General features: G+C 41.0%; 1 protein-coding gene across 6 annotated transcripts in view; it reads right to left on the bottom strand.

Moving 5' to 3' along the window:
• DAB1 (DAB adaptor protein 1) overlaps positions 1-12,891 on the bottom strand; it is a 705,741-nt gene extending 692,850 nt beyond the window's left edge. For 4 of the 6 annotated variants that reach the window (XM_056532962.1, XM_056532964.1, XM_056532963.1 and 1 more), the window contains exon 1: positions 12,591-12,891. The gene's annotated coding sequence lies outside the window, so the exon portion shown is untranslated. The remainder of the gene's footprint in view (positions 1-12,590) is intronic. The other 2 variants (XM_056532959.1, XM_056532960.1) reach the window with 2 other exon arrangements.
• Between the last annotated feature and the right edge of the window lie 2,458 nt (positions 12,892-15,349).

Genomic DNA, 15,349 nt, shown 5'->3' with positions numbered 1-15,349 from the left:
CACCATTATATACTGGTCCACTTATCCCAAACCATTATATGCTAGTCTACCTATCCCTCACCATTATATACTAGTCCACTTATCCCACACCATTATATACTAGTCCCCTTATCCCCCACCATTATATACTGGTCCACTTATTCCACACCATTATATACTGGTCTACTTATCCCAAACCATTATATACTGGTCTACTTATCCCACACCATTATATACTAGTCCACTTATCCCACACCATTATATACTAGTCCACTTATCCCACACCATGTATACTAGTCCACTTATCCCACACCATATATACTAGTCCATTTATTCCACACCATTAAATACTAGTCCACTTATCCCACACCATATATACTAGTCCACTTATCCCACACCATATATACTAGTCCATTTATTCCACACCATTATATACTAGTCCATTTATCCCCCACCATTATATACTAGTCCACTTATCCCACACCATTATATACTAGTCCATTTATCCCACACCATTATATACTGGTCCACTTATCCCACACCATTATATACTAGTCCATTTATCCCACACCATTATATACTAGTCCACTTATCCCACACCATTATATACTGGTCCACTTATCCCAAACCATTATATACTGGTCTACTTATCCCAAACCATTATATACTGGTCTACTTATCCCAAACCATTATATACTGGTCCACTTATCCCAAACCATTATATACTAGTCTACTTATCCCAAACCATTATATACTAGTCTACTTATCCCAAACCATTATATACTAGTCCACTTATCCCAAACCATTATATACTGGTCCACTTATCCCAAACCATTATATACTGGTCTACTTATCCCAAACCATTATATACTAGTCTACTTATCCCAAACCATTATATACTAGTCTACTTATCCCAAACCATTATATACTAGTCCACTTATCCCAAACCATTATATACTAGTCTACTTATCCCAAACCATTATATACTGGTCCACTTATCCCAAACCATTATATACTGGTCCACTTATCCCAAACCATTATATACTGGTCCACTTATCCCAAACCATTATATACTGGTCCACTTATCCCAAATCATTATATACTGGTCTACTTATCCCAAACCATTATATACTGGTCCACTTATCCCAAACCATTATATACTGGTCTACTTATCCCAAAATATTATATACTAGTCTACTTATCCCACACCATTATATACTAGTCCACTTATCCCCCACCATTATATACTAGTCCACTAATCCCCCACCATTATATACTAGTCTACTTATCCCCCACCATTATATACTGGTCTACTTATCCCACACCATTATATACTGGTCCACTTATCCCCCACCATTATATACTAGTCCACTAATCCCCCACCATTATATACTAGTCCACTTATCCCAAACCATTATATACTGGTCCACTTATCCCAAACCATTATATACTGGTCTACTTATCCCAAACCATTATATACTAGTCTACTTATCCCAAACCATTATATACTAGTCCACTTATCCCAAACCATTATATACTGGTCCACTTATCCCAAATCATTATATACTGGTCTACTTATCCCAAACCATTATATACTGGTCCACTTATCCCAAACCATTATATACTAGTCTACTTATCCCAAAATATTATATACTAGTCTACTTATCCCACACCATTATATACTAGTCCACTTATCCCCCACCATTATATACTAGTCCACTAATCCCCCACCATTATATACTAGTCTACTTATCCCCCACCATTATATACTGGTCTACTTATCCCACACCATTATATACTAGTCCACTTATCCCACACCATTATATACTGGTCCACTTATCCCAAACCATTATATGCTAGTCTACCTATCCCTCACCATTATATACTAGTCCACTTATCCCACACCATTATATACTAGTCCCCTTATCCCCCACCATTATATACTGGTCCACTTATTCCACACCATTATATACTGGTCTACTTATCCCAAACCATTATATACTGGTCTACTTATCCCACACCATTATATACTAGTCCACTTATCCCACACCATTATATACTAGTCCACTTATCCCACACCATATATACTAGTCCACTTATCCCACACCATATATACTAGTCCATTTATTCCACACCATTAAATACTAGTCCACTTATCCCACACCATATATACTAGTCCACTTATCCCACACCATATATACTAGTCCATTTATTCCACACCATTATATACTAGTCCATTTATCCCCCACCATTATATACTAGTCCACTTATCCCACACCATTATATACTAGTCCATTTATCCCACACCATTATATACTGGTCCACTTATCCCACACCATTATATACTAGTCCATTTATCCCACACCATTATATACTAGTCCACTTATCCCACACCATTATATACTGGTCCACTTATCCCAAACCATTATATACTAGTCTACTTATCCCAAACCATTATATACTGGTCTACTTATCCCAAACCATTATATACTGGTCCACTTATCCCAAACCATTATATACTAGTCTACTTATCCCAAACCATTATATACTAGTCTACTTATCCCAAACCATTATATACTAGTCCACTTATCCCAAACCATTATATACTGGTCCACTTATCCCAAACCATTATATACTGGTCTACTTATCCCAAACCATTATATACTAGTCTACTTATCCCAAACCATTATATACTAGTCTACTTATCCCAAACCATTATATACTAGTCCACTTATCCCAAACCATTATATACTAGTCTACTTATCCCAAACCATTATATACTGGTCCACTTATCCCAAACCATTATATACTGGTCCACTTATCCCAAACCATTATATACTGGTCCACTTATCCCAAACCATTATATACTGGTCCACTTATCCCAAATCATTATATACTGGTCTACTTATCCCAAACCATTATATACTGGTCCACTTATCCCAAACCATTATATACTAGTCTACTTATTCCAAAATATTATATACTAGTCTACTTATCCCACACCATTATATACTAGTCCACTTATCCCCCACCATTATATACTAGTCCACTAATCCCCCACCATTATATACTAGTCTACTTATCCCCCACCATTATATACTGGTCTACTTATCCCACACCATTATATACTGGTCCACTTATCCCCCACCATTATATACTAGTCCACTAATCCCCCACCATTATATACTAGTCCACTTATCCCAAACCATTATATACTGGTCCACTTATCCCAAACCATTATATACTGGTCTACTTATCCCAAACCATTATATACTAGTCTACTTATCCCAAACCATTATATACTAGTCCACTTATCCCAAACCATTATATACTGGTCCACTTATCCCAAACCATTATATACTGGTCCACTTATCCCAAACCATTATATACTGGTCCACTTATCTCAAACCATTATATACTAGTCCACTTATCCCACACCATATATACTAGTCCACTTATCCCACACCATATATACTAGTCCATTTATTCCACACCATTATATACTAGTCCACTTATCCCCCACCATTATATACTAGTCCATTTATCCCCCACCATTATATACTAGTCCACTTATCCCACACCATTATATACTAGTCCATTTATCCCACACCATTATATACTGGTCCACTTATCCCACACCATTATATACTAGTCCATTTATCCCACACCATTATATACTAGTCCACTTATCCCACACCATTATATACTAGTCCATTTATCCCACACCATTATATACTGGTCCACTTATCCCAAACCATTATATACTGGTCCACTTATCCCAAACCATTATATACTGGTCCACTTATCCCAAACCATTATATACTGGTCCACTTATCCCAAATCATTATATACTGGTCTACTTATCCCAAACCATTATATACTGGTCCACTTATCCCAAACCATTATATACTAGTCTACTTATCCCAAAATATTATATACTAGTCTACTTATCCCACACCATTATATACTAGTCCACTTATCCCCCACCATTATATACTAGTCCACTAATCCCCCACCATTATATACTAGTCTACTTATCCCCCACCATTATATACTGGTCTACTTATCCCACACCATTATATACTAGTCCACTTATCCCAAACCATTATATACTGGTCCACTTATCCCAAACCATTATATACTGGTCTACTTATCCCAAACCATTATATACTAGTCTACTTATCCCAAACCATTATATACTAGTCCACTTATCCCAAACCATTATATACTGGTCCACTTATCCCAAACCATTATATACTGGTCCACTTATCCCAAACCATTATATACTGGTCCACTTATCTCAAACCATTATATACTAGTCCACTTATCCCACACCATATATACTAGTCCACTTATCCCACACCATATATACTAGTCCATTTATTCCACACCATTATATACTAGTCCACTTATCCCCCACCATTATATACTAGTCCATTTATCCCCCACCATTATATACTAGTCCACTTATCCCACACCATTATATACTAGTCCATTTATCCCACACCATTATATACTGGTCCACTTATCCCACACCATTATATACTAGTCCATTTATCCCACACCATTATATACTAGTCCACTTATCCCACACCATTATATACTAGTCCATTTATCCCACACCATTATATACTGGTCCACTTATCCCACACCATTATATACTGGTCTACGTATCCCAAACCATTATATACTGGTCTACTTATCCCCAACCATTATATAATAGTCCACTTATCCCACACCATTATATACTAGTCCATTTATCCCACACCATTATATACTAGTCTACTTATCCCTCACCATTATATACTAGTCCACTTATCCCACACCATTATATACTAGTCCATTTATCCCACACCATTATATACTGGTCCACTTATCCCACACCATTATATACTGGTCTACTTATCCCAAAACATTATATACTGGTCTACTTATCCCCAATCATTATATACTAGTTCACTTATCCCACACCATTATATACTAGTCCACTTATCCCACACCATATATACTAGTCCACTTATCCCACACCATATATGCTAGTCCATTTATCCCACACCATTATATACTAGTCCACTTATCCCGCACCATTATATACTAGTCCATTTATCCCCCACCATTATATACTAGTCCACTTATCCCACACCATTATACACTAGTCCACTTATCCCACACCATTATATACTGGTCCACTTATCCCACACCACTATATACTACTCCACTTATCCCAAACCATTATATACTAGTCCACTTATCCCACACCATTATATACTAGTCCACTTATCCCAAACCATTATATACTACTCCACTTATCCCACACCATTATATACTAGTCCACTTATCCCACACCATTATATACTAGTCCACTTATCCCACACCATTATACACTAGTCTACTTATCCCACACCATTATATACTACTCCACTTATCCCAAACCATTATATACTAGTCCACTTATCCCAAACCATTATATACTAGTCCACTTATCCCAAACCATTATATACTGGTCTACTTATCCCACACCATTATATACTAGTCTACTTATCTCACACCATTATATACTAGTCCACTTATCCCAAACCATTATATACTGGTCCACTTATCCCACACCATTATATACTACTCCACTTATCCCACACCATTACATACTAGTCTACTTATCCCACACCATTGTATACTAGTCTACTTATCCCACACCATTATATACTGGTCTACTTATCCCACACCATTATATACTGGTCTACTTATCCCACACCATTTTATACTAGTCCACTTATCCCAAACCATTATATACTAGTCCACTTATCCCCCACCATATATACTAGTCCACTTATCCCACACCATTATATACTACTCCGCTTATCCCGCACCATTATATACTGGTCTACTTATCCCGCACCATTATATACTAGTCTACTTATCCCACACCATTATATATTAGTCCACTTATCCCACACCATTATATACTAGTCCACTTATCCCCCACCATTATATACTAGTCCACTTATCCCACACCATAATATACTAGTCTACTTATCCCAAACCATTATATACTGGTCTACTTATCCCACACCATTATATACGGGTCTACTTATCCCAAACCATTATATACTAGTCCACTTATCCCAAACCATTATATACTAGTCTACTTATCCCACACCATTATATACTAGTCCACTTATCCCACACCATTATATACTACTCTGCTTATCCCACACCATTATATACTACTCCGCTTATCCCCCACCATTATATACTAGTCCACTTATCCCACACCATTATATACTAGTCCACTTATCCCCCACCATTATATACAAGTCCATTTATCCCATACCATTATATACTAGTCTACTTATCCCACACCATTATATACTGGTCTACTTATCCCACACGATTATATACTGGTCTACTTATCCCACACCGTTATATACTAGTCTACTTATCCCACACCATTATATACTAGTCCACTTATCCCCCCCCCCCCATTATATACTAGTCCACTTATCCCCCACCATTATATACTGGGCCACTTATCCCACACCATTGTATACTAGTCCACTTATCCCACACCATTATATACTAGTCCACTTATCCCCCACCATTATATAGTGGTCCACTTATCCCACACCATTGTATACTAGTCCACTTATCCCACACCATTATATACTAGTCCACTTATCCCCCACCATTATACACTAGTCTACTTATCCAACACCATTATATACTGGTCTACTTATCCCCCATCATTATATACTAGTCCCCTTATCCCACACCATTATATACTAGTCCACTTATCCCACACCATTATATACTAGTCCACTTATCCCACACCATTATATACTACTCCACTTATCCCACACCATTATATACTGGTCTACTTATCCCCCACCATTATATACTGGTCCACTTATCCCACACCATATATACTAGTCCACTTATCCCACACCATTATATACTAGTCCACTTATCCCACACCATTATATGCTAGTCCACTTATCCCACACCATATATACTAGTCCACTTATCCCACACCATTATATATTAGTCCACTTATCCCACACCATTATATACTAGTCCACTTATCCCACACCATTATATATTACTCCACTTATCCCACACCATTATATACTAGTCCACTTATCCCACACCATTATATACTACTCCACTTATCCCACACCATATATACTAGTCTACTTATCCCACACCATTATATACTACTCCACTTATCCCACACCATTATATACTAGTCCACTTATCCCACACCATTATATACTAGTCTACTTATCCCACACCATTATATACTAGTCTACTTATCCCACACCATTATATACTAGTCCACTTATCCCACACCATTATATACTAGTCTACTTATCCCACACCATTATATACTGGTCCACTTATCCCAAACCATTATATTCTAGTCCACTTATCACACACCATTGTATACTAGTCCACTTATCCCCCACCATTATACACTAGTCCACTTATCCCAAACCATTATATACTACTCCACTTATCCCACACCATTATATACTAGTCCACTTATCCCACACCATATATACTAGTCCACTTATCCCACACCATTATATACTAGTCCACTTATCCCACACCATTATATACTGGTCTACTTATCCCCCACCATTATATACTACTCCACTTATCCAACACCATTATATACTGGTCTACTTATCCCCCACCATTATATACTAGTCCCCTTATCCCACACCATTATATACTGGTCTACTTATCCCACACCATTATATACTAGTCCACTTATCCCACACCATTATATACTACTCCACTTATCCCACACCATTATATACTAGTCCACTTATCCCACACCATATATACTAGTCCACTTATCCCACACCATTATATACTAGTCCACTTATCCCACACCATATATACTAGTCCACTTATCCCACACCATTATATACTAGTCCACTTATCCCACACCATTATATACTGGTCTACTTATCCCCCACCATTATATACTAGTCCCCTTATCCCACACCATTATATACTAGTCCACTTATCCCACACCATTATATACTAGTCCCCTTATCCCACACCATTATATACTAGTCCACTTATCCCACACCATTGTATACTAGTCCACTTATCCCACACCATTGTATACTAGTCAACTTATCCCACACCATTATATACTAGTCCCCTTATCCCACACCATTATATACTAGTCCACTTATTCCACACCATTATATACTAGTTCACTTATCCCACACCATTATATACTAGTCCACTTATCCCACACCATTATATACTAGTCCACTTATCCCACACCATTATATACTACTCCACTTATCCCACACCATTATATACTAGTCCACTTATTCCACACCATTATATACTAGTTCACTTATCCCACACCATTATATACTAGTCCACTTATCCCACACCATTATATACTACTCCACTTATCCCACACCATTATATACTAGTCCACTTATCCCACCCCATATATACTAGTCCACTTATCCCACACCATTATATACTAGTCCACTTATCCCACACCATTATATACTAGTCCACTTATCCCACACCATATATACTAGTCCACTTATCCCAAACCATTATATACTAGTCCACTTATCCCACACCATTGTATACTAGTCCACTTATCCCACACCATTATATACTACTCTGCTTATCCCACACCATATATACTGGTCCACTTATCCAACACCATTATACACTAGTCTACTTATCCAACACCATTATATACTAGTCTACTTATCCCACACCATATATACTGGTCCACTTATCCCCCACCATTATATACTAGTCTACTTATCCAACACCATTATATACTGGTCTACTTATCCCCCACCATTATATACTAGTCCACTTATCCCCCACCATTATTTACTAGTCTACTTATCCCAAACCATTATATACTAGTCCACTTATCCCACACCATTATATACTAGTCCCCTTATCCCACACCATTATATACTAGTCCACTTATCCCACACCATTATATACTAGTCTACTTATCCCACACCATATATACTGGTTCACTTATCCAACACCATTATATACTGGTCTACTTATCCCACACCATTATATACTAGTCCACTTATCCCCCACCATTGTATACTAGTCCACATATTCCATGTCATTGTACATTTGCCCACATATCCCATGCGAGTGTATACTGGTCCTCATTCTATCATTTCATTGTATACCAGCCTCCTCACATCGCTCTGCAGCCAAATTTTCCATAGAAAACTTCCTTCTCCTCTCTGTAATTCTAAGCATGGCCGTGTAAATTCCATTTGATCCCACCTGAGATTGTGAACTAGTTCACTCACCCATTGGCACAGTGGCCGCCCCACGATAACACCCTCTGCCCATCCCTGTATGTGTGACTTGGCTTCGTATGCCCAATCACTTCCCTAAGGCACGGCTCTCCAGGCCTGAACATCACCGGTTATCACAACCATTCTATATAATGATCAGTTATAATGGTGATACTGGATTATGTGGAGGAGAGGAGACTCTGTGTGAGATCTGCATAGAACAAGATCAGTCACCCCAATGTGAGAGCACCCCAAAAAATCAATCCAATAGAAGCCAATAGAACCTCAAGACTCTCCATAAAGCAGCACATGTACATGGCATAAATCCAATATGGGCACTGGACCCAGAACACACCGCAACAAGTCCCTTCACCCTCAGAGCTGAGTGCATGCGATGACTGAATGACTAGGCTAGATCCCATTTACTGCAAAGATACAACCGGCAGCATCATTTCATACACAAGATACATTGTATCCAGCAGATCCAACACAAGAATAGAAGAGCTGGTGCAGGGAAATGAGAGCCCTTGGATATTCCTCCTTGTCATGGAACCTCCAGAACAGTGTTTTCCAACCAGGGTACCTCTAGCTGTTGCAAAACTACAACTCCCAGCCTTCGGCTGTCCGGGCATGCTGGGAGTTGTAGTTTTGCAACAGCTGGAGGCACCCTGGTTGGGAAACACTGGCCTAATGCTGTCCAGGCATGCTGGGAGTTGTAGTTTTGCAACAGCTGGAGGCCACCTGGTTGTGAAACACTGGCCTAAGGCTGTCCGGGCATGCTGGGAGTTAAAGTTTTGCAACAGCTGGAGGCACCCTGGTTGGGAAACACTGGCCTAATGCTGTCCAGGCATGCTGGGAGTTGTAGTTTTGCAACAGCTGGAGGCAACCTGGTTGTGAAACACTGGCCTAAGGCTGTCCGGGCATGCTGGGAGTTGAAGTTTTGCAACAGCTGGAGGCACCCTGGTTGGGAAACACTGGCCTAAGGCTGTCCGGGCATGCTGGGAATTATAGTTTTGCAACAGCTGGAGGCAACCTGGTTGGGAAACACTGGCCTAATGCTGTCCAGGCATGCTGGGAGTTGTATATTGCAACAGCTGGAGGCAACCTGGTTGGGAAACACTGGCCTAAGGCTGTCCAGGAATTCTTGGAGTTGTAGTTTTGCAACAGCTGGAGGCACCCTGGTTGGGAAACACTGGCCTAAGGCTGTCCGGGCATGCTGGGAGTTGTTGTTTTGCAACAGCTGGAGGTACCCTGATTGGGAAACACTGGCCTAAGGCTGTCCAGGCATTCTGGGAGTTGTAGTTTTGCAACAGCTGAAGGCATCCTGGTTGGGAAACACTGGCCTAAGGTTGTCCAGGCATGCTGGGTGTTGTAGTTTTGCAACAGCTGGAGGCACCCTGGTTGGGAAACACTGGCCTAAGGTTGTCCGGCCATGCTGGGAGTTGTAGTTTTGCAACAGCTGGAGGCACCCTGGTTGGAAAACACTGGCCTAAGGCTGTGCGGGCATGCTGGGAGTTGTCATTTTGCAACAGCTGGAGGCACCCTGGTTGGGAAACACTGCTCCAGAAGAAGCTGCAGATTGCCAGGTCTTGGGTCTGACTCTGAGGATCTTCTATTAATATGGCTGTTTTAATATCCTGCTGTGAAGATCATCTGCCCAGCAATGAAAAGATCTTAAGATCACAGGCAAAAAAAACAAAAAAAAAACTTGGGGATCTCAGGAGCTGCTGTCAGTTCCATCTCATCTATCTGCCATCTCCTTCCTTGCTTAGAATAAGTAATAATAAATAATTCTTCACACCATGAGGAGGACCCCCAGGATGAGCCAGTGACCAGCCCTGCATTTCACCAAGGCTTGCAAAAGCCAAAGCCAATCTTAGGAGACATCTTTAAGGAGAATCCAGTAAAATAATAAAATAGCAGAAAAATCAGATTATCCCCCCAACCCCCCCCCCCCCCCCCCCTGTTCTGTACCAAAGGCGAAGACTCCATGGATGGAAATGGAAAAGGCAAATTGGAACCATTTTCTGTGACATGTGTCTGCAGACCCAGCTTTGCAGGTCTTAAGGAGAGCAGAGAACATCCAGCTCCTCTCATGCATTTCTACATAAATCATCTTTTTCTATGATAATACAATGTAACCTGATGCACATATATCACAAGGATAGCAATTAAGGCGAGGGAGATAGCCCGGTGCAAATCCATCTCCCTATGCAAACCTCTTCCACAAGACACTGTCTACTTAATAACATGATGTCAATGGAGCTGAAGGGTCTGGAGAGCAGAATTCTGCATCAGTCACCTGCAGGACTTACACCCTAAAACCTCCCTTATTCCAATAGGAAGGCACTCCACATAGAGTAACTACACCACAGTGCATTGCTTCCCAACCAGGGTGCCTCCAGCTGTTGCAAAACGACAACTCCCAGCATGCCCGGACAGCCGAAGGCTGTCCGGGCATGCTGGGAGTTGTCGTTTTGCAACAGCTGGAGGCACCCTGCATGCTGGGAGTTGTCGTTTTGCAACAGCTGGAGGCACCCTGCATGCTGGGAGTTGTCGTTTTGCAACAGCTGGAGGCACCCTGCATGCTGGGAGTTGTCGTTTTGCAACAGCTGGAGGCACCCTGCATGCTGGGAGTTGTCGTTTTGCAACAGCTGGAGGCACCCTGCATGCTGGGATTTGTCGTTTTGCAACAGCTGGGGGCACCCTGGTTGGGAAACACTGCTCCGGTGGAAAGTAATGGCCATGGTGGAGCAGGCAGGGAGGTTTCCTACATGACAGAACCTGAAATCACTGGATATGGAATTCATAGATAGTAGGCAATATCCATATACATGCTCCAACACTGAAGACAAATTAGCTCCATCTCTCATTCAGGTCACATCTCTACATAGATGATGCATTAGAGGGAAGCAATAGTCAATGGCCATGGTGGGGGGGGGGGGGGGGGGGGCTGCCTAAGGGGCACAGTGCATAAGGGGAAATAAGATAAAGTTTGCAGTAAAATATAGAAATAGTGACATATAGGAGGAATGGGGGGGGGGGGGGGGATCATTGCTCATTGATTCCAGGACCACTCTGGGATCTCTGCTCTGCACTTCTCATGCTGAACCTCTAGCCTTGCATTAATATTAATATTCACACCCCTATCTATAGCATGGTAACACATATATAGCATGCACATTTTTTTTCCAGTAAAGGCTTTGCAGAATGAAATGCAATTTCTCCCCATCCACCTCCCCCACCACCACCAGTCCATGACTGCAACCAGAAGGAATACCTTGCCCCTACCTTCTCTGCGCTGCCCTGTCTTCACACTCTCATCCTCTTGTTGCATTAAATGATTCCTTCTTCTCTTATTCCAGGTTGTGGTTGTTTTGGATTTTTTTTTAACACCCTTGTCCTGGTAGAAGAAGTAATAGGTCCCTTAAAGCCAAGTGCAATAGCCAGGCATCCCACCTTGGTAAGAAAATCCTCAGCAGCAGTTTGGGTCCAGTGCAAGCAAAGCCTGAGCCTCAGCAGCTCCTCAATCTCACAGCAGCATCAGCAGCAGCAGCAGCAGCAGAGGCAGAGAGCTCTGCAGGCCACAGCTCTCCCAGCTTATACTGTACATCACTACCGCATTCCTCCTAATAGCAGGGCCCTGCCAAGGAGATGCAGCCAAAAGGCAGGAGTGATCCCCTGGGGAGGGGTCTTGGCATCTAGCAGATACAAGGGCAGGCTGGCAGCATTTTTTTTTCCCTTTTTTTTTTTTTTAAACTAAGGGCAAGTAAATCCAGCTGGCCCAGATAATGCAGTATAAGAGGCTCTCGCCCTATCAAGGGATGGGGACAGGGAGGGATCCTTAACCCTTTGCAGCACACTTTCTTGAGTCAGAGACCTCATCTGGTGCTGCAATATGCATCTGTCAATCTGTATCTGTGCTGCTGCTAAGTAATGTGTCGCCCCTAGTCACTGGGTCGGAGGGGAGGTTAATATCATCATTTGGACAGGTTATTGTGGTAGCCTCTGTCTGTATAGGTTTATTATCATTATTATTATTATTATTATTATTATTATTATTATTATTATTATTATTATTTTGTCTTATGTATTATTATTATTATTATTTGTATTACTGTTATTATTTTGCATTATTTATTATTATTATTATTATTATTATTGTTATTATTAACACTAATAATAATAATAATATGTTGTCTTATTTATTATTATTATTATTATTATTATTATTATTATTGTCTTATTTATTATTATGTTGTTGTTGTCTTATTTATTATTATTATTATTATTATGTTGTTGTCTTATTTATTGTTAATATTATTTTTATTACTGTTATTATTTTGCATTTTTTTAATCATTATTATGATTATTATTATTAACACTAATAATAATATGTTGTCTTATTTATTATTATTATTATGTTGTTGTCTTATTTATTATTTTTTACTACTGTTATTATTTAGCATTATTTATTTATTATTATTATTTTGCATTATGTATATATATATATATATATATATATATATATATATATATATATTTATACAGTACAGACCAAAAGTTTGGACACCTTCTCATTCAGAGTTTTCTTTATTTTCATGACTATGAATATTGTAGATCATCAAAACTATGAATTAACACATGTGGAATTATATACATAACAAAAAAGTGTGAGAACCTGTCATATTCTAGGTTCTAGCCACCTTTTGCTTTGATTACTGCTTTGCACACTCTTGGATTCTCTTGATGAGCTTCGAGAGGTAGTCACCTGAAATGGTTTTCCAACAGTCTTGAAGGAGTTCCCAGAGATGCTTAGCACTTGTTGGCTCTTTTTGCCTTCACTCTGCGGTCCAGCTCACCCCAAACCATCTGGATTGGGTTCAGGTCCGGTGACTGTGGAGGCCAGGTCATCTGGCACAGCACCCATTACTCTCCTTCTTGGTCAAATAGCCCTTACACAGCCTGGAGGTGTTTGGGGTCATTGTTCTGTTGGTCCAACTAAACGCAAACCGGATGGAATAGCAGCCGCTGCAAGATGCTGTGGTAGCCATGCTGGTTCAGTATGCCTTCAATTTTGAATAAATCCCCAACAGTGTCACCAGCAAAGCACCCCCACACCATCACACCTCCTCCCCCACACCATCACACCTCCTCCTCCACACCATCACACCTCCTCCTCCACACCATCACACCTCCTCCTCCACACCATCACACCTCCTCCTCCACACCATCACACCTCCTCCTCCACACCATCACACCTCCTCCTCCCCACCATCACACCTCCTCCTCCACACCATCACACCTCCTCCTCCACACCATCACACCTCCTTTTCCCCACCATCACACCTCCTCCTCCACACCATCACACCTCCTCCTCCAACAATCACACCTCCTCCCCCACACCATCACACCTCCTCCCCCACACCATCACACCTCCTCCCCCACACCATCACACCTCCTCCTCCACACCATCACAACTCCTCCCCCACACCATCACAGCCTCCTCCCCCACACCATCACACCTTCTCCCCCACACCATCACACCTACTCCCCCACACCATCACACGTCCTCCCCCCCACCATCACACCTCCTCCCCTACACCATCACACCTCCCCCCCCACCATCACACCTCCTCCCCCACACCATCACACCTACTCCCCCCCACCATCACACCTCCTCCCCCACACCATCACACCTCCTCCCCCACACCATCACACCTCCTCCCCCACACCATCACACCTCCTCCCCCACACCATCACACCTCCTCCCCCACACCATCACACCTCCTCCCCCACACCATCACACCTCCTCCCTCACACCATCACACATTTTTGGTAAACAGTAGAATGATGGGCTTTACCAAAAAGCTCTATCTTGGTCTCATCTGTCCACAAGACATTTTCCCAGAAGGATTTTGGTTACTCAAGTTCATTTTGGTAAAATGTAGTCTTTTTTATGTCTCTGTGTCAGCAGTGGGGTCCTCCTGGGTCTCCTCCATAGTGGGGTCCTCCTGGGTCTCCTCCATAGCGTTTCATTTCATTTAAAT

This window comes from Hyla sarda, chromosome 7, assembly GCF_029499605.1.
Source record: "Hyla sarda isolate aHylSar1 chromosome 7, aHylSar1.hap1, whole genome shotgun sequence".
In the NCBI taxonomy this organism is placed as follows: Eukaryota; Metazoa; Chordata; class Amphibia; order Anura; family Hylidae; genus Hyla; species Hyla sarda.
Note: the sequence above shows the minus strand (reverse complement) of the source record. Positions and strands in the feature narration are given on the sequence as shown.